Consider the following 20,455-nt stretch of genomic DNA (forward strand, 5'->3'; position numbering starts at 1 on the left):
ACAGGCGCTCAATAAATGTTTGTCGAATAAGACTGAATTAGCACAGCTGAGAATTAGCAGTGCTCCCTCACTTCCTGAGCCACCTGGGTTAACACTTCCCGGAGTGCCTCAGCCCAGACAGCCGGCCTGGCCCAGCAGACGGCCTTATCCTCTGCCCCTGGGGGAGCCAGGCCGGCTGCCTCGTTCCTCCTGTGGGAGCCTGGCCCTGCTTGAAGGCCGTGGATCTGGCGGAGCACATGTGGATTGCCCTGAAGCAGCATTTTCCCAAGGCTTGGCTGTGCTAATTATTCCTTCCTCTCCTGGTGTTAAAACCTTGGACGAGAAAATGAAATCAAGGGAGGGGGTAAGGAAGAGCAAAGGGGAAGGAAAGCCGTTAATAAGCAGAACAAGGTCACCCATCTGCTGCTGTCCACACTCCTTATCTGTGACGCCACCAGCCCCAAGGTCACCTCTTTTCATTAAAACAGTTGTATTACCTAAAAATGATAAAATTAACTAAATTCCAGCCTTCTGCCTTAGACATAACAGAGCTCATCTTGATATTGAGGCTGCCCTGATGGCATGAGGCTTCTCTCCTCCCTGTAGCCCTGAAGTAGGCGAGGCAACCCAACTGCTGGTAGGCAGGCTGGTGTGACGAGCAGGCACCAGGTCTCCTGCATGTCATAGCAGGACTGGTGGCTGTTCTCCCAGTTGGGTAGACTTGCGTGTCTGCAAGGTTCTGTTTCCTGGGCAGGTGAGAGACAAACCTGCCAGACTCCTGCTCTCGGACTGGGCTGTGGCAAAATGCCTCCTCATTCCACATCTCTGCGGGGGGGGGGGAGGGGGGGGGTAGGGGGAGGAGGGGGGAGGAGGAGCCTGCCAGGCTGCGCCAGGCTCCTACAAGCCAGGAAGACAGAGTGCCTTGAAGACCATGATGCTCCAGTGGAGTGGCCCGTGGCATAGTCTGTGTACTGGGATGAGATGCAGAGAAATGCATGGGCAGACTGTGCCCTGACAGAGGTGTGGGGATGGAGGGGTGAGGTCCAGTAGAATCCAGGAGCTATGTGATCCTGGGCAAGCCACTGAGTCTCAATTTCTTCAACTGCAAAATAGAAATAGTGATCACTATTGTCACTATTGTCACTAATCCTAGTGTCCTAGGATTAAAGGAAATAGCATATTTAAATGTTCTAGCATCTGCTTGACATACTGTGGGGCTTGATTAATATTTGGTTCTTCAATTATTCCTAAACAAACCCATAAAATAAATACTAATGCAACCACCAAAATCCAAGCAAAGAAACCAAAGCAAAAAGCAAAAGCAGGGGCAAGGCTGATATAATAATTTTTTCAGATTACAAAAGGCACAGAAGGATAATAAATGCTGTTATGCACTTTGCACCATCCCCCAGTTTTCCTGAGATATAACTGACATATAATGTCATGTAGGTTTATGGGGTACAACATGATGATTTGATACACATAAAAATTGTGAAATGAGGGGCGCCTGGGTGGCGCAGTCGGTTAAGCGTCCGACTTCAGCCAGGTCACGATCTCGCGGTCCGTGAGTTCGAGCCCCGCGTCGGGCTCTGGGCTGATGGCTCAGAGCCTGGAGCCTGTTTCCGATTCTGTGTCTCCCTCTCTCTCTGCCCCTCCCCCGTTCATGCTCTGTCTCTCTCTGTCCCAAAAATAAAAAAATAAACGTTGGAAAAAAAAAAAATTAAAAAAAAAAAAAAATTGTGAAATGATTATCTCAGTGAGGATAATTAACATCTCTATCACCTCACGTAATTACCTTTGTGTGTGTGTGTGAGCTCACATGTGTGTGGCGAAAGTATTTAAGATCTACTCTCTTAGCATAAAAAAAAAAAGATCTACTCTCTTAGCAACTTTAAAGTATATAATACAACATTAAAGTATTAAAGTATTGTTAACTATAGTCAGCATGCTGTGCATTAGACCTCCAGAATGTATTCACTTTGTAACTGGGTTTGTAACTTTTGACCACCATCTTCTTGTTTCCTTCATCCCCCAACTCCTGGTACCATCATTTTATTCTCTGTTTCTAGGAGCCCTACTTTTTTAGATTCTACACATTAGTGATATCATATGGTGTTTGTCTTTCTCCACCTGACTTTTTTCACTTAACATAATGCCCTCAAGATCCATCCATGTTATTGCAAAAGGCAGGATTTAATCAGCCATAAAAAAAAAAAAAAAAAGAAATCCATTTTATTTATCTAATAATATATCTTGGAGATCAGGTTAAACCAGTACCCATAGATCTGATAAATAAGTACCTTCATATCACTTGGGGGAAAAAAACAAACCTGTATGATAGTCTATTACATGAGCATATCAGAGCTCTATCGGTTGACAGGGGCAGGTAATCTTTTGTTCTGTCTGACCCTGTGACCATGAATATCCTTGTACACAGTCTTGGGGCATATGCATCAGCATACCTATAGTTCCACACTTTCCAACAACTTGGGTGAAAATATAGAAGGCACATTAAATTAGCAGTTTGGGTGGAAACATAGAAGGCACACTTTCCAATTTTGCTGAAAGGGAGAGAAACAAAATTGATGGGCAGAATTCCATGTAAGCCTCCACTAGGCTATCATTTATGTAGTGTATATATATATATATACACACACATATATATGTGTATATACATATATATATACTATATATATATATGTATAGCCTCCACTAGGCTATCATTTATGTAGTGTATATATATATATATACACACACATATATATGTGTATATACATATATATATATACTATATATATACTATATATGTATATATATAGTATATATATAGTATATATATAGTATATATAGTATATATATAGTATATATACTATATATATAGTATATACAGTATATATATAGTATATATACTATGTATATATATAGTATATATACATAGTATATATATATATAGTATACATATATGTATATATAGTATACATATATAGTATATATATATATATATACATATATATATATATATATATATATATATATATATGTATATATACTATCTCTATCCTTTATCTATTGAGTGCCTGCTATGTGCCAGGTACTATTGCAAGCATGTGGGAGCCATCCCTGAATAAAGCCAACCAAGATCTCTGCCTTTTTGGAGGTGATGAACTAGCAGGAGAAGACAGACAATAAAAAACATAATAAACAAGGAAATTACATAGTATGTCAGAAAGAGATAAGTGCTGTTGAAAATGGGGAAATGTGGAACAGGGTAAGGGGGATCTAGAGTCTTGGGGGAACAGAGTGATCTTGAAGCTCTATTAGGTTTCATAACTTACTTTTGTGATTTAAAGCATGGCCTATGATGGTCAAGGACACATCTCAATTTCATTGAATGAAAGTCAAACAAATGAACACTTCTGTACCTGGCTAGGTCTGCAGAATCTCACTGCCTTTAGCCATCCTCCTCTGGGAAAACTCCAGGATGCCAACATTCCACTTAAAAATGTATCACCCAGAGAGCAGGACCAGGGAGCGGCATTTTTGTGGATGGTGACAGCATCTTGTTGTCACATGTTGGATTTACAGTTGTCAGAAACCCTAGGGTGGTTGTTTTTTGGGAATAGCCATTAAGTCAAGTTATTCTTATTTTGTTCTGCATAAGCTTATATTTTTTCATCCTTAACACAGCACACTTGTGAGTCTTTTTCCCTGATAGCCTCCTAGTTTAGTTTAATTCCCTGTTTCTACTCTGTTGAAATGCTGCATCTCAAGTCTGAGCAGGGTTGTTGGGTCATGGAGACTTAAAAAATTTTTTTTAATGTTTATTTTTGAGAGAGAGAAAGAGAGAGCACACACATGAGTGGGGAAGGGGCAGAGAGAGAAGGAGACAGATGATCCAAAGTGGGCTCTGCACTGACAGCAGACAGCCCAATGTGGGGCTCGAACTCACAAATCCTGAGATCATGATCTGAGCTGAAGTCAGCTGCTTAACCAACTAAGCTACCCAGGTGTGCCCTGGAGACTTTTTAATTTTATTTTATTTAAAAAATTTTGCCAAACTAAGGAGTCTGGACTTACTTCTGAGAGCCAATACCAGGGAGGAAGGCAGGCTCACTGTTGAGAGGGGAGAGGGGCTGAGAGCCTCAGCCAAGGTGGCAGAGATGAGAGTGCAGGGAAGGGGTGGGCAGAGGGCATGTGGGGAATAGAAGGGAGGGGGTGTAGAGCTGTGGAGGCTGCCCCCCCCAACACTAAGGGGTGACTGGGTGAAGCCTTTTACCAAAATAAAGATTACTGGGGGTGGGGAAGCACATTTTAGGACAAGCTTGCTGAACCTGACATTGGGTGTGATGATGGTGAGGAGTCTGGACCAGATCCCCATGAGACTGACCCCTGGGCCCTAGAGATGGGTCTAGCCTGGGGATTTGGAAGCGGATGTTATCACTTACCAAGGGAAGCAGGCAAGTTACATGCACAGAAGAGGGATATCACCTGAAACTAACAGAACACTGTGTGTCAACAATACTCAAAAAAAAAAAAAAAAAAAAAAAAGGGAATGCTACTATATGCTAACATGAACTAGAAAGAAAAAAATTATGGGTTCCATCTGGATGGTTCACCAAAAGCTGATCCCCTAACTCGTGGGGTTGAGAGTGGGCTAGGTGAGCCCAAGCTCTGAGAAGGCTTGATCTCTGCTTGGGGTTCTCTGTCTCTCCCTCTCTCTCTGCCCCTCCCTGCCTCTCAAAATAAATAAGCTTAAAAAAAATAACTGTACTTTGCAGGATCGATGTAGAATTTAAATGGAATTCCTCATTTCAGTGTGTGGCACATAACGTGTGCGTCACATGAACGGCCTGCCGAATCGCTGTCTACAGTGGATTTGGTGCTAGCGGGCCTTCAAGGAATGTAAGCAGTGGAGTGATCAGAGGTGGCCGGGTTTGACTGGAGTGTTTGTGAAGAGGGAACATTCTGAACCAGATTTTGAAGGAAACGTGGCTGATAGTCATCAAAAAGAGAAAAGGCATTCTAAGTAAATTAAATAGCATATGGAAAATCTCCAAATAAAAGGTATTTGTTTGCTGGAAGGAGAATGAAAAACAGAATTGATGAGATGGGAAGGCCAGTTTTTTCAACACTTTCAAGGTCAAGAAATCTCCTTTGTACAAAGCCCCCAAATGAACATTGGGGTGGTTTGTCTCCCGTTCTAGCCGATGAGATCACAGAACCAATCTGTCACCAGCACCTCCCTTTAGGGTTGGGAAAGTGCAGCTGTGAGATGGTTAGGGTAATTCTGGTATCACTCTGCAAAGTTTACTTAGAGTTTTCAGGAATGTTCTTTGGGGTAAGAAAAACCACCTTAGAATTATGTGATTATGTGAATTATCCCTTCTGTGATTTTGGGAACAGGTTTTTCACGTGGATCAGAATCCCATGAGAAATACCAGATGTAAGGTAGGCGATGAGGCTTTTCACAGCAGCGGAAGTGATGCAAAGTCTGGAACACTTTTGAAGACACCCCAAAATCTGTCAACATGAATATGGGTGCTTTTCCAGGAGGACAAGACCTAATGTTGTCAGCTCCAAGATTGCCTGTGGGGAGGTGATAATGTGAGGGGGTCTCTCAGAATATGGAAGAACCCTTCCCGAAACGGAATTGAACGGTCACACTCCCTCGATCCTGTCTCAGGGTCACCACCTCACCACAAAATGATACAGGGTGCAAGGGAAGGTGTCAGAGTGCATCTCCCCTTTATTCCTGAAGTCTCTTATCTTGTGGGTCCCACAGCCCTGTGAGAAGCAAGAACTGTCTGGCCCTCTTCCTGGGGGCAGGTCTCTAGGCACACACATGCGTGCTTTGGCAGCTGCGTCTGCAGGTCACAGACCAGGGGGCCGTCTGTTGGCCTCAGTTAAAAACCCACGCTGTTGTGATAACTATCTCCTTGGCCTTGTACTGTCATTCAAGTTTTCATGATGGATGGCAGATTTTCTGACAATGGGCACCAGGTCTTAAATCATAGCACTCTCTGTGGCCTCCACACAGTTTCAGGCACATTCTAGAAGCTCATTGAATGTTTGTTGAATTGAATCTCCACCTGAGCTGCAGGGACAGACACCTGCTTTCTTGTTAACATAGAGAAACTGGGCAGTTTTTTTTAACCTCCCTCAAATGGAGTTAATATACCTCGAAGGGAGACAAATACACGTCTGTAGTCAGAAACAATATGCCTGAGGTGGGGCACACACCACAATAATGCTTTTTCTTCTGCCTTTCCAGATGCAGACCAACTAACTACAAGGAAATACAGCACACAGCAGAACTATATAACAAGGTGATCTTTAGATTTTTTTTTTTTTTTTCTTTTTCCCCAACCCTGAGCTGTGGCCCTTGAATAATCTTGGTTTCCGGAGAGAGCAGACTACTGTAATGATAATCCAGGAAGTAAATTGCCCTTTGAAAAGCAAGGAAGAAACCAATCGACTAAGTATTTATTTATATTTAATGCTCCAGGGCTTCTGTTTTCAACTTTGAAGAGTTCCTGGCAAACGCTTCTTGAAGTCATTAATCCCAGGGGCAAATCTAAATGTCTTACAGGCTGATCCTGGCCCCTGGAGCCTGGCACACTGTGTTTATAACTCATGGGCTTTCCAGAAAGACAGGAATAGGGGAGGGAGGAGCTGGGCAGTGAACGAATGGTGGGGAGCTCTATTTTGAATCTGTGCTGGAATCTTTGGTCAGAAATGAATTCTCCAGAATTAAAAAAAAATGTTAATGTTTATTTTTGAGAGAGAGAGAGAGAGAGAGAGAGAGAGAGAGAGAGAGAGAATGAGCAGGGGAGGGGTGGAGAGAGAGAAAGACACAGAATCCGAAGCAGGCTCCAGGCTCTGAGCTGTCAGCACAGAGCCCGACGTGGGGCTAGAACTTGCAAACCAGGAGATCATGACCTGAGCCGAAGTCGGACGCTCAATCAACTGAGCCACCCAGGCACCTCGAATTCTCCAGAATTAATTTGGGTTTTTCCAGTGGGGGTGACCTGCCCACACCCTTCCAACCTGAAGTTGGACACGGACCCATTGACTCCTACATTCCTCCATCCTGTCTGGGGTCCCTGTTGAATGATGTCAGCTGGGGCCAGCTCCAGCGTGATTGGCTCCAAAAGTACCTATATTTTTCCTTGTAATGTATAAGCAATCTTTGCTCATAATAGAAAATTAGCAACTGCAAATAAGCAAAAAGAAAAGAAATGCCATGAGATTTTCCCTCTCAAAGAAAATGAGGCTTCCCATATTTACTTATACATTCACACACATATATAAACAAAAAAAAGTGTTGTTCTATACATACTATTGTATAGCCAGTTTTCCCTCACATGAATTGTATTTTATAGATCAGTAAATATAAACCAAGAGCATTGTGGGTAGTGGCTGCATAGCAGATCATCATATGATGTTGTAAATGTACTTAACCAGTTCCCCTATTTGGTGATTTAAAAGCTGCATTTGCTTGCTAGGGTTGCTGTAGCAAAGTGCCACAGACTGGATGGTGTAAACAGCAGGAATTTCTTTCTTCTGGCAAGTTCTGGAGGCTGGATGTCTGAGATGAAGGTGTCTGCAGGGCTGATTTCTCCAGAGGCCTCTCTTTTTGGCTTATAAGTGGCTGCCTTCTCCTCTGTCTTCATGTGGCCTTCGTTCTGTTCCTGTGTGTGTTCACATTTCCTCTTCTTGTAAGGACACCAGTCATATGGGATTAGGGTCCACCCTAATATCCTCATTTTCACTTAACTACTTCTTTTTTTTTTTAATTTTTTAAATATTTATTTATTTTGGAGCAAGACAGAGAGTGAGCAGGGGAGGGGCAGAAAGAGGGAGACACAGAATCCAAAGCAGGTTCCAGGCTCTAAGCTGTTAGCACAGAGCCTGATGCGGGGCTTGAACTCAAAAACCGTGAGAGCATGACCTGAACCAAAGTCGGACACTTAACTGACTGAGCCACCCAGGTGCCCCTCACTTAACTACTTCTTTAAAGACCCTATCCACAAATATACTCACATTCGGAGGTTCTCGGAGTTAGGATTTCAATATATGAATTTTGAGGAACACAATTCAGCTCATAATAGCAGCTAATATTTTAGAAAGGTTACTATGGGCCTTTACATATGTTATCTCATTTAACAACCCTAAGATGTAGGTACTATTATTACCCCCATTTCACAGATGATGAAACTGTGGCACAGAGAAGTTTAGTAACTTATCTCAAAGTCACACAGTGGCAAAGTTGCATTCAAACCAGCCAGTTTAGCTTGAGTCTGTGTTTCTAGGCATTTTGATATGAACTATGAACTATTATGAACTATCACCCTTGTAAGTTGCCACTGTTTACAGCTATTACTATTATTTCCTATATACTTACTTGTCTGATTAATTCCCTAGGATAAAGTGGAACTTCAGGGTGAAAAAAAAAGTGAGCATTTTTAGCACTTTTAATACAGGTTGCCATCCACAAAGCCTGTATCCATTTACATTTCCAACAGCAGTGCACAAGTGGAGCTAGGAAGACCCCTCTAGGATGTTGGGTCCAAATCCTTGTGGTTGGAAGTGTGTACGTACACACACAAATGTGAAGTTTCATAAAATGTTTGGCTGAAGTGAAGCACAAACCGAGGAGAAACAAGCTGCTGGAGTTCAGCTATTACACTTCCATTCTCAGTTTGTCCATCCTGTTGTGGAAAGAGAAGCATAAAACTTTGTTCCAAATCGGGGCGCCTGGGTGGCTTAGTCGATTGAGTGTCTGACTCTTGATTTCAGCTTAGGTCATGATCTCACAGTTTGTGGGTTCCAGCCCCATGTCAGGATCTGTGCTGTGTCAGCACGGAGCCTGCTTGGAATTCTCTCTCCCTCTCTCTACCCCTCCCCCACTCATGCTCTCATGCTCTCTCAAAATAAATAAACTTAAAAATAATAAAAACAACAACAACAACAACAAACTCTGTTCCCCATCATGTTGGGGAGTTTGGTGAGGAATGTACATAAACACATTATCTTGGACGTGAAAGAGGAAATCCCAGAAATGTACTTTTTGTCATATCCAACCCCTTTAAGTCAGGTTTATTGAGATCTATTTTACATTACAATAAAATCCATCCATTTTAGAGGTGGTTCCATGAAGTCTGATACATACACACAGCTGTGTAACCACCGCCACAGCCAGGGATATAGGACATTGCTATCAGTCTTAAATGTTCCTTTGTGCCTTTTTGTCATCAAACCCCCACCCCCAGCCCCGGTCAACTATTGATCTGTGTTCTGTCCTGTAGTTTTGTCTTTTCCAGATGGTTCATAGATGGAATCTTGTGGTGTGTCGTCTTCTGAGTCCAATTTCTTTCACTTAGCATAATGCATCTGAGACTCATCATTTTGCTGCATGCATCCATATTTTGTTCCTCTTTACTGCTAAGCAGTAGGGATGGAAGGGGTCTGGAAGTAAGCATTCATGTGCCATAGGTTTTTTACCCATTCGCTAGTTGAATAAATTATTTCTAGCTTTTTACTGTTGTGAATACCTGTACATGTTTTTACATTAATTTTGTGTATCCTCCCTCCCTTCCTTCCTTCCTTCCTTCCTTCCTTCCTTCCTTCCTTCACTTCCTTCCTTCCTCCCTCCCTCCCCCCCTTCCTCCTTTCCTTGTTTTTTCCTTTCTCTCTTTCTTTCTCTCTCTCTCTCTCTCTTTTTTTTTTTTTTTTTTGGTATAGCAATTTGAATAGGTGTGCGGTGCTATCTCATTGTGGTTTTAACTTGCATTTCCTTAATGACTATTGATGTTGAACATCTTTTAATGTGTTTATTTACCTATCTTCTTTGGTAAACTGTTCACATATTTTGCCCATTTTTAAATCAAGTTACTTTTTTTCTTATTATCAGCTATGTCTTTTCCAAATATTTTCTCCCAGTCCGTAACTTGTCTTTTAATTTTCGTAATCACATCTTTGGAAGAAAAGGCATTTTAAATTTTGGTAAGTTTCAACTGATGACCTAAAAAAAAAAAATCGTTAGTGTTTTTAGTGTCCTGCCTAAGAAATTTTTGCCTAACCCCAAGTCATCAGGATTTTCAACTATGTTTTCTTTTAGAAATTTTATAGTTTAAGGTTTTATAGTTAGGTTTATGATCCTTTTCAAAATAATTTTTGGGAGGATCTGGGTGGCTCAATAGGATGAGCATATGGCTCTTGGTTTCAGCTCAGCTCATAATCCTGTGGTTGTAGGATCAAGCCCCGTATCAGGCTCCAAGCTGAGCATAGAACCTGCTTGAAGTTCTCTCTCTCTCTCTCTCTCTCTCTCTCTCTCTCTCTCTCTCTCCCCTTTGCCCTTCTCCCCCACTTGTACTCTCTCTCTCTCTCTCTCTCAAAATAATAAAATAAAATAAAATAATTAAAAAAACATCAAGTTAACTTTTGTATATGAGGCAAGGGATGGATGGATATGGGTTGAGTTTTTGTCTGTTTGTTTTTGTTTTGTTTATGGATATTCCATTGTGTCAGCTTTATTTGTTGAAACATGAAGATATCTTATGATGTCTGATACTTAATAATTCAGTAAAGAATGTGAATTATTTCTGCCTGAGTCCAGAGGGCATGAGGCCTGGAGGTGGCTGCTGAAAGGCTATGGCTCCACAGAAGTCAGCCTGAGCCCACCCACCACCATTCCTCTTGCTGAAGGCTGTTACCTAGAGAATGCTGAGAGGGAGGACTCCCACACAGGGCACCTTTCAGGGGCTCATTAAAAATGGCACCTGAGAGTGAGCAATGTTTGGGGTTCTGGGGGCCAGACTGGGATCCAGTGATGGCATCAGAGCCATCCTGAGTGATGTGTTATCTTCAGGCCTACTCTGGGGGCCTGGGAACAGACATTTGAGGCTCTTTCTCATGAAAGTTATGGTTGAAAACACTCTTCTATGTGGCACAGTGCAAGAAAGTTTTGATGGGTCTGGAACACTCCCTCTGATGTGAAAGAACACTCATTTGTAGCCATCCACTGGCACCCCAGGGATGCACTTTTCATGCTCCCTGGAGCCACATACAAGTGTGCTCTTTCATTGTTCAGATGAAGACTCTGAGGCTCAAGGTCATGCAGTGAGTGGGTCCCACTGGCCCTGTTTTGTTTCTGATGTCTTGAATACCCAGGTACTTCCCTGGCCCTCCATGTACATGGACATGGCCCTCAGCTCCTCAAACTCATCGTGTCCAATTTGGAATTCTTTCTTCTCCCTCCTATCCTCACCTTCCCACTTCAAATTGCCTTTTGTCTTGATCTCCTCTCTTGGTAGTATTTTACCAACCACCTGGTTACCCAAACAGGAAACCAGGGGGGCCCTTGACAAATCCTCTCCTTTACCTCCTGTATCAGATCCATCACAAATCTCCATTGTGCCTACCTTCCAAACACCTCCCAAATGTGTGCCTTCCTTTTTGTCCCCTCCTGGTGTCCCCTTGGTTCAGAAAGTCAACGTCTATCATCTGTACATATGAAATAACCTCCTCCCTGTTGGCCTATCTTCTCCCCAGTCTTCTTTAGCTAAGCTATTGCCTGCACAGCCACCAAAGTGACCGTTTCAGAATGCAGTCTTGATAATGTCACTCCTCTGCTTAAAACTCTTTTGTGGCTCCGTGTTGCCTCCCTGATAAAGATCAGACTCTTCAGCTTGGCACCCTGGGCCCTGCCGAAGGCTTGGGACACACGTCCTCTTGCCCCTTGTACCTCAGCAATAAAGAGCTCTTATTTTGTGTCTGTTTTTTTTCCTAGATGACAGCAATCTCACTGTAACAATTTGTTTACACACCTGTCCTCCTCACTAGACTGCGAAGTGCTTGATGGCAGGGACTGTACTTCCCTTGTAGCATATTGCACGGGGCCTGGCACAAAGTCATTACAGTCATTCATCTGATAAACATTTGTTTAATGTCCACCATCACGTGTCAAATGTATAGCATGTATTAGAATGTCAGCTTGTCCCTTTGCCAGAGTGTCTTAATAATTTTAAACAAAAGACTTAGGAGTGCTACCTTTTAGGACAGGACTGACTACTGACCACTTTGCAGTCCTTTCCCAAAGTGAAGGATGGCTGTAAATTAAAATGCTGGCATCTGAAACTCTCTGGTGAGATCAATCCTGTTTCATGCTCAATTGTCCATTTTGCTCTCTGGAAAATGTGGTAGATCAAATGATAAGGCTTCGGAAGGGTCTTTCCAGCTGCTTTGGGAGGAGGATGAGGAGACAGGTGGTGACGGAAAAGCCTGTCCCAAACAGGATTCATTATTTTGCCAACAAGTTTCTTCCCCTGTGTACCTGATGTCAGTTAATGGCATCACAGGACCACCTGTCTCCTCCCTGACTTTCTCCCCTCACACACCGTGTTCCAGCCTCTGACAACTTTTCTGATTTCTCTGAGAACATCACAGACTCTGTCATACCCTCCTGCTTTTGCGCATACCGAGCCTATGGCCTGCATTGTGCTTCCAAAATCCCTTGACTTGGTGGGTTCTACATGTATCTTTGCTGTGTGTGTGTATATGTGTGTGTGCATGTGTGTGTGTATGTGTGTTTATGCATGTGTGGGTTTATGTGCATATGCATGTGTTTATGTGCGTGAATCTTTGTTGTATGTTTATGTGTGTATATATGTGTGTGTTGTGTGTGTGTGCATGCTTATGCATGTGCATATGTGTGTGTTTATGTGTGCGTTTGTGTGTGTGTGCATGTATGCACACCGACATGCATACTATTACTCTCCTTGATTCTGTTCAAATGTCTCCTCATCCACAGAACTTTCCCACCTTCTCCAGGAAGAATCAGTCCCTTGTTACCATACCATTTTTTACAGGACAGTTAACATTGTTGGGATTATTTGTCCTTGTGTTTCTTCACATAAACTTTGGGTCCCCAAAGCACAGTGACTGTGTTTTCTTTTTCTTGAAGGGTGCCCCTACCCTAGCACAGTACTTGGCACAAATACGCCTGAATCAATATATGAATGTTAAAATCACTCCATCCATCAGTCATCCATCCATCCGTCCATCCATCCAATCAGCCACTACAAGGCTGGTATCTGTTGTTCCTAATCTACTTCCTACCCAGTACAAGGACTTTACAGGCAGAAGTCATTCTTGGGGACTGTGCCAAGCCTATATCATGGCCACTCCCTTACTTGCCATGGATGCCCCACATTCCTTCCTAATACCACCTCAGGTGATTTCTTTTCCCCTTCTTTCCTTCTTTAGAACACCCTTATCTATCTTTTCATTCAAACATCACCTGTATAAAAACCTGGTGTGCTCTGAGGAGTGGCCTTTTGGAGACGGATTCTCGAAACTTTCAGAGACCAACCTCCCCATGGTGTCTGAGGCTGCCTTTTCCATGTTGAGAACAAATCTCATCAGTGTATCTTTTTTTTTCAGCGACATCATCTCTTCCTCAAACATGAATAATCAGTCATTAGAAGAGGAGGAAAGGCTGAGTAGGAGATAAATCTGGGCTAAAATGAGGCGAATTTGAGAACAAAGAGAAAAGGAGATCCTGAGGCCAAAAGCAGTGGAGTGTGGCAGTCTTCTGCCTCTCAGAGGACAGCAGGGGCCGAGATTTCAGTAGACCTCCGGTGCGGGTCCCATTCCTGCTTGTCGTCACCGCTTCCCATGTCTCCTGACTGTGTTCATACCCCCACCCCATCTCTCAGGACAGAGTCAGTGTGCCAACCTCCTTCCCCTGCCCGCTGTCTTGGAAGTCCTGCCCATCGCCATTCTGTCTCTGTTCTGGCTTTGCTTCTTCAAGATATCTCTAGAATTGACTCCTTCTCCCCCGCTGAGAAAAACCCTTCACCGCAGTGTTGGGGCTGTCTGCAGTCTCAGATAGCCTCCCTCTCGCTGCTCCCCGTGCTGCCTGAGACCATCCTGTCTCCTGTTCCTGCATCTGTGACCCAGGCTCACTGACAGGCCACTCCAACCCATTCTCTTATCTCCTGCTTTGCTTGCACACTGAACATGCCTGCCGTTGCTACAGAACATCACCACCCTGCTGCTGGTTAACATGCTATTGGTTTCAACCAAAAGCCTTTGCAAAATTCAAAGACTTTCATGACCTGTAATGTAAATTGCAAAGACCGAACTAGGACAAAGTGAAAGCAAATTTCTAAGTGCAGGAATAGTCGTGTGTCGTAGGGCGGCTTCGAGTGATCCCGTGGATGTTGGTTTTGTTCTGCAATCTGTCTGCTGCCACTGGAGGGTCGGCAAATCTTCCACAGGGAGTTACTCGGGGCCAGGCTCAAGGTGACGGCTCACTAAACACATGTTAATTGATTTATTGATTTATTCATTCTGTCTTTGACAAACATTTATTTACTGCCCTTAGAGAACTCCCAAGTAGAATTTTACTTCTCTGCCCAAATGATACTGAAATCCAGTGACAGCCCCCAGGCTCCTGAAAGAGGACTTTGACAAAGTAAAGCGGCCTGGGAACAGGTTTGGCTGTCTTTGGCTCACCTTGAGCAGTAGCCAAGCTCAGCACGTTGGGAACGTGCATGGAAAACGCACTCACTACATGCTATTTGTTCAGCAGTAACCTTCCTGAAGCCCATGTCTGTTGGTGAGAACTCGGCCTGAAAAAGTCAACACAAAGCTTCTGGCTGATTCTGCAGGAGCACAGGGCCACTGATGCCCTTAATGCACGCAGGTCCGGACCTCCTGTTGTGGGTTTAGCAATGGCATGGCAGGGGAATCCTGGCTTGGTCTCTCCCCGCCAAGGGCCACAACCAAGGCCTGCGGCTAACTGTAGGGGCTTCCTTGAGCAGGGGAGCTCGTAAGCCCATTTCTAGGAGTGGCCTCCTCAGCTGCTGCTTTGGGGCTTGTTCTGGCCTCTCTATCTGTCCGTAGCTCCCTAGGACTCAAGCCAGAAGCCACATCTGAGTGGACGAGTGGACAAGAGGACTCTGAGGGCCACAGGGTGGCTACCGAGGCTAAGGGACTGGTGGGAATATTTACCGGCAACAGAAATACAAACGTACCTTCGGTCAGGTATAAAGACCTAGTCAATGATTACATATTTTTATTATTTACCTGGCAAAAATTCCCTAAAGAGAGAGAGAGAGAGAGAGAGAGAGAGAAGGCTTGATGTTTCCCCTGAATTTTGGCTCTCTTCAGTGTTTTTGTGGCTATGTGGTACATCTGAAATGTCTCGCTTCTGAACTGGGCTCAGAGCAGGGAAATCAGTTGGGAGACCTAAGCCTCGTAGACCTTGGCCCGTAAGAGGGTCTTGCTAGGGCAGAAAGTTTGGAGCCAGAGGTAGGTTGCAGCCCAACAAGGTAATTCTCCCAGCCTCCAGGATGACAAAGGTTGCATTTACACCTGGTCGGGAGGTTTAATCATCTACCATTTCCAAACACAGCAGGCTAACAACCGGCTGGGCTGAAAATCATAAATTAAAAAAAAAAAAAAAAATTACCAAGAAGAGACAGTACAAAGGGAAGGAAGAAGAGGTGGATCACTGTTTCTGTTCCAGAGGGCCCTGAGTGGGGGGCCCTGGCTGAGGGGCTGTGGGTGGGAGGCCTTGGAAGGGGGTCCTGGATAGGAGGCCTTGGGTGGGGAACTCTGGGTGGGGGACCTTGGTGAGGGCCCTGGGTGGGGAGCCCTAGGTGGGAGGCCCCGGTTGGGACTCTTGGTGAGGGCTTTGTGTGGGGGCCCCAAGCAAGAGACTTGGACAGGATTCCCAGACCAGTAGGAACAGCCCAGCTGCCATAAGCCCCATGGGAAAATGGCCACCTGTGACCATGGCTGTGAGAAAAGAAGTCTCCACCATAAAGATCTTCCCTTGGGGGCTTGCCGTTGGTTCTTATCTGTTGCTGCCTTCTTGTTAGAAGAGGCCAAGCTGTCTTTTTGTCACCAGCCCAGGCAGTCTGGCATAGGGGTGCATGCTCCCCAGACTGCCTGGGTTCAGATCTCAGCTCCACCACTTACGTGTGGCTGTGGGCAAATAACCTTGGCTCTATAAGCTTCAATTTCCCCGCCTATAAAATGTGGATGGTAACAGTCCCTGCCTCATAGGGTATTGTCAGGGTTAAGTGGGATAATGTGTTGTTATTGTTGTTGCTTCATTGGAAAAATGCCGTTTGGAGGACCAGTGACCAGCTTTAACTGCAGGTTGATGGTGTCTGAGCTCTAGGTGTGTCAACCCCATGATGATGAATTTATAGGTGGGAGAGACTCGGAGGTCCTGGGGTCCACAGGAGAGTAATTATGTGTTAATTTTTCACACGTTGCTTTGAACACACTAAGAGAGAAAGCCATAGATCCTCACTGATGAATAGGATCTTCATAATAAAGTTTTCATTGCAGAGGAAAGATCAATCTTTTAGGTAATTAGCAATAAATATTATCGAATGCCTGCCATATACATGACACTCTGGACAGCATAGGGGATGTGGCAGAATTGGATCCAGGCCCTCCTCCCTCAATAAATTTGCCATCTTGATAGGGGACAAGACATACATGTAAATAGATAACTGACAACTCAAGATAACATATGTCAAATACCAAATGGGTTGTATTGTAGCACAAATGTATTTGTGTCTTATCTTCTACTCGCTCTATGAAGACAGAATCCACATCTGTCTTGCTCACCATGCTACTCCCTCTGCCTGCATCTGCATTATGGCTAAGACTTACTGAACATTCACTACTCCCCAGGCAACAGTCTAAGCCCTTTCTGGCTACTAACTCCTTTAAGGTTATAATACAGGCTGTCGTGGAAATGTTATCAACCACCCCGTTTTCAAGATGAGGACAGTGAGACACAGAGAAATTTAAAAATTTGCTCAAATTTACACAAGTCCACTCATTGCCCATATGCCACGTCAGGCACACATTCTCCCTGTGCCTAGTGCTGTGCCTGGCGCAGGCAGTGGGAAAATGCGTTCACGAGGGGCCCACCAGTGTTCCAGACACTGCACCGGGCACCTTCATAGACCGCCTTGCTTCATCTTCACAAAACTCCATTGAGAAGGGTATGTGATTTCATGTTAAGGAGGAAGGGGCTCAGAGAGGCCGAGGACACACCCAAGTCACTGGCTGGCAAGGGGTGCTGCCCGAATGTATTCCTACACGAATGACCTGACCTGGACTGGGACAAATGTTTGGAGTTCAGAGGACTAGATGGTGAAGGAAGTTTTCTTCAAGATGGAGTGTGTCTGTTAGATTCTGAAGAAAGAGCCAGATATAGATAAGCAGAGAATGTGAGAGAGAGCTGGAAATGGTCAGAAGGCTACACAGAAGGTCTGTGGCTTGTACCAGAGGATGGCTGGCATGAGTGATATGTGTAAGCAGGAAGTGACAGGGACAGTGAGAAAGGTAGATCAGGGACAGATTATAAATGGCCTTGCGTACTAAACAAAGGAGGGGACACTCTGAAAGAATAGACTCCACAGAAGTAAGCTGGGCACGTCTTGAGTGCTTAATCTTTCTGGGACCAAACATTTGATAAGACTGGCATGGCCTTTAATTTCTTCAAGCTACAGTTGTATTGAATTACAAACGTGTTTAATCAAGGCCACTGGAAAATTACACAAAATGTTTGCTTCCTGTGGCATGAGAAAATTTAAAAGGCTTGCAGGAAAATGCCAGTGTTCCTCTCTCCCTTACTCTCTTCCTTCTGTACTTTTGGGTTAATGGGCACTCTGAAACGGGGCTGCCTTATCACTGAGGGAATGGAGCAAGCAATGAATCCCAAGGTGTGGACTTGTAACAGGAGTTCATGCTGCTAGCAACCGCTCATTTCAATTCCAGCTTCCCTGGGGTTCCGGACCTGGTTCTAGGGAGTTTTGCCGTAAGCATCTTTGCCACAAATGTTTTCGCCATATAACGAATTGGCTGTAATGCAACTTTGCCATAAAAGATAGAAAAAAACCCGGTTAACCGTTTGGTTTGACAGTTTGTTGGTTTCATCAACTGGCTGACGGTTGGGTGTCATGTCTCCATTGACACAACACTCCCACTTTATATAAATCTTAGCCACCGTCATGATCTATACCGTGGCAGAGAGTTTTGAATGCACATTTCCCATCGAACTTTGCAATCATTAATGAACATGTGACAATATGCCAACAACAAACGATAGTGTAGAAAGCTTTCACAACGCCATACAAAGCTCAGTTACAAATAAACATCCTGATATTGGAAACTGATACTTCCCTTGATGAGGGAAGAAATTTTATTTATTTATTTATTTATTTATTTATTTATTTATTTATCTTTTATTTTTTATTTTTAGAGAGAGAGAGCGCACATGCCAGGGAGAGAGGCAGAGGGAGAGAGAGAGAGAGAGAGAGAGAGAGAGAGAGAGAAATTGAGAATCTTATGCAGGCTCCACATTCAGTGCTGAGCCTAATGTGGGGCTCCATTCCACGACTATGAGATCACGACACAAGCTGAAATCAAGAGTCCAATGCTCAACCAACTGAGCCACCCAGATGCTCCATGAGGGAAGAAATTTTAGTGAAAAAAAAAAGAGAGAGAGAGAAAGATGCCCAATGAAGAGAGAAATCAGCAAGCAAAAAATGTGTAACACTATGAATGAATGAAAGACGTTGAAGACCGTGCTTAGGTACAATCCACAAAATAAAATCGGTCATTTGAGCAGTATTACCATGAATTTACACACATTTTAAGTGCATTAAAATATTTTGTATTTTGCAATAAAGTCTTTTTGCTTTTGTTATTCATTTTTCATGTTCCATTATGCCCATTTTGATGAATATCCCTCTTTTATTTTTCGTGATTTTATCTCTTAGGGCAAAACTGCCTCATAGCCAATTAGTTAGGTGGCAAAATGTTTGGTGTGAAAATGCTTGTGGCAAAGATGTTCACAGTGAAAATACTGGATGCGCCTGGGGCCCATAGCAGTCTGCCCCTCTGGCACTAGTTTGGGCTTCCAACTGGGGGTGTGACCTTTGCCACAGCTCCTTGCCACTCTGTTTGTTTTTCCACCCGTGGAACAGAGGATCCTAGTGGTTCTGTTCCCTTTGCTCACACGAGCATGGTGATGAATAAGGCAGTGTTTGCTGAGGCCAATGGGAACCTGGGCATCGCACAAGCACCTCAATTACGTCTCTGGGTAGGACCCAGATGGTGGAGGTGTTTCTCTATTTGCTCTGTTATAAAGGCAGAATCTCATCTGACGCCCAGACCCCTCTTTGTCTCTTCCAGTGAAGCCAGGGTTGGGGATGGACATGGGTGGAAGATGGTGGTATGACAGATGAAATAAAGGCACCAGGACCGTTTCTTGCTTTTTGTTAGCATTTCTTATTTGGTTTGCTGTGCTTTCTGGACATTTGGAGAGTGTAAACAATTTAGGTAAATCGGGTATCTCACAATCCAACATGGAAAGTGTATAAACTTTGCCGACATTAAACGTTGGAAGGGCGAAGACGCTGTATTTAGTTCCCTCCTTTGGTATATAACACTTTGTGTTTCTTTTTCATTCATTCTGGGAAAACACATTTTTTAAAGGAGAAAAGACAAAAATAGCTCCTTAAACTACCAAAAAGTATTTATTAACAGGTTCTTTGTAGGATCTTCTCTTATTTGTTTGAAGGCTCAGAAAAGTAAAATCTGAAGTGTACCCTGTGTTAACCATGGTTCCTATAGGACTTGGAACGGACAGACAGACTCCTCTGGAAATATTTCACGTATTTTCCAAATGGATACTTGAAAACCTCTGCTGGGGCAAGCCAGCCTTCTTGTTTTCCTGTCCTCTATCAAGATTCAAACTAAGTTGGCCACCCACTGATATGAATCTGTAAATAGAACTAAATCCTCCCTTTGAACACACTGGTCCCTAACTTGCTATCTTACGAAAATGTTTGGGAGATGACAACATCACAGGGCTCGGCAGAGACTAGCATGTCTGTCCTTTGCTAAGGAGACCTGAAAGGCTGTGGGTCTCTTGGAGATGACGGGGGTGTCAGGGAACTGACCACAAGACGTGCTTGCACAGAATCTAGGCTCCTTGACCCATTCCTATCGCTGTATGTGTGTGTATTGTTTGTGTCATAGGTGGTATGTGTTGTGTGTTTGGTGTGTGTCTGTGTTGTGTGCATGGCATGTGTGTTGTGTGTGTGTGTTGTGTTGTGTATATGGTTATGTGTGTTGTGTATGTGGTACGTGTCTTGTGCATATGGTATGCGGTGTGTGTGTGTGTGTGCGAGTGTGTGTGTGCATGTGTTGGGAGTGGAGGATGCCGGTTCTGCAGAGATCCGTATTTCGTGTTAGCTTTGTGCCTTGTGGTGGGAGGGAGAAATTTAGAGAACAGAGCTCAAAAATTTTTTTAATTGAGCTATGATTGATACATATTAGTTTCATGTGTACCACATGATGATTTGATATTTGTACATATTGCAAAATGATCATCACAGTAAGTCTAGCTAATATCCATCACCCCACAATGACA

Source organism: Puma concolor, chromosome D3 (genome assembly GCF_028749965.1).
Source record: "Puma concolor isolate L17-30 chromosome D3, mPumCon1.1.hap2, whole genome shotgun sequence".
In the NCBI taxonomy this organism is placed as follows: Eukaryota; Metazoa; Chordata; class Mammalia; order Carnivora; family Felidae; genus Puma; species Puma concolor.